This window comes from Cynoglossus semilaevis, chromosome 12 (assembly GCF_000523025.1).
Source record: "Cynoglossus semilaevis isolate Cse_v1.0 chromosome 12, Cse_v1.0, whole genome shotgun sequence".
Taxonomy (NCBI): domain Eukaryota; kingdom Metazoa; phylum Chordata; class Actinopteri; order Pleuronectiformes; family Cynoglossidae; genus Cynoglossus; species Cynoglossus semilaevis.
Genome location: NC_024318.1, coordinates 11706 through 13173, shown reverse-complemented (window position 1 = coordinate 13173; position 1468 = coordinate 11706).

Sequence of the window (1468 nt, the reverse complement as noted above, 5' to 3'; positions counted from 1 at the left end):
GAAACGATTAAAAACAAACGTAAAGGCAGGTACGGTCCGATGTAACCTGGCTGACTCTGAGGAGAAGGAATGGATGGATCTGTTTCGTGTACAGTTAAAAAAAAAAAAAAGCAAAAAAAAAAAGAAGTTTGTCGTTGCAACTTAAACTCAAATATTACTGCTCATAATAACGATCTGTTTGTGTTTCTGCATGTATGTGAACGCATGTTCAGTTGGTGTCGGCGTTTCTAGGTCGAAAAAGTCAGACATTTGGGAAAAGCCCTGGTTTTAAAAAGAATGTACGTGAGAAGCAGCCGTTGTTGCGGAGGTGGAGGTGGAGGTGGTGCAGTAACAGTGACCTGTTACTTCATTATGACTGTGTTTTGGTACTGAGACGGGACGGCCGCCAAAATCTGTGAAATACGAAACATCCTGCAAACGTTTTCACTCAACATCTGGGCCTTGACATTTGATTTGATTCAAACTCACAAATGTGAAGAAGGACACACACACACACACACACACACACTTCACCACGTACTGCAGAATCACCCCCCCTCCACCTGTGTTCTCGCCGGTGCTTCTTCGTAGCCAGACGTCCGACACCGACTGTGTTGTTGTGCCAGGTGAAACCCCAGACCTCATTTTCACGTACTGTATTACAGATAGGAGGAGAAACACGGCAGGGAGGAGACTCCAACAAACAAACAAACAAAAAAAAAAAAAAAATCACCGCCTCCTAGTACTGTTCTGGAGGTCTTAGCTGATTGGCTGACTGGCCCTGCTGTATTTTCTACACGTTTCAGTTCTGTTTAGTTTGGACCGTTGTTGTTTTGGTTTTTTTTTTTCCGGGACTCTTGGGAGTTGACTTTGTTTGAGTTGTCAGACGTTTTTGGTTCCAAAACCGTTCTGATTGGCTGTGCTGGGCTCAGACCAGGGGTGGTGCGTCTGACTGTGAGTTTTCTGATTGTTTCTGACAGACTGGTCACAGGAAGTGCGGTCTTCCTGCTGCTGGTTACCAACAACGGTTCATTTATTCTGTGCTTAGAAAACAGGGAAGTCCCAGTCACGCTTGGTCACTGGACACCAGTCTGGAGAGGCGGGGGGGGTTGTTGTTTTGGCCCCCCCCCTCACCTGCCTCCCCCCCTGGTGTAGCTCCATGTGCTGTATTTCTAGAGCCTGTGCTTTCCTGTGTAGATGCTACTGTGTCCTTTTTTTTTCTTTCTTTCTTTTTTTTCTATTTTTTTGAGTCAGTTTGTGAATATTACGTCCAAAATGACAATGACCCAGTTTCACTGTAGCAGCCGTGAGTTTGAATGGATTTGTACGTTTGTTTTGTACTGAAACGTCATGAAGCGTCATATTGCTCACTGTAAATAAATTTTTTTTTTCTGTCAAAATGCCTGTCGCGCTGTTTATGTTCAAACACAACATGGGTCAACACACTTACAGCAGGGGTCACCGACTTACCGCAGGGGGCAACACACTC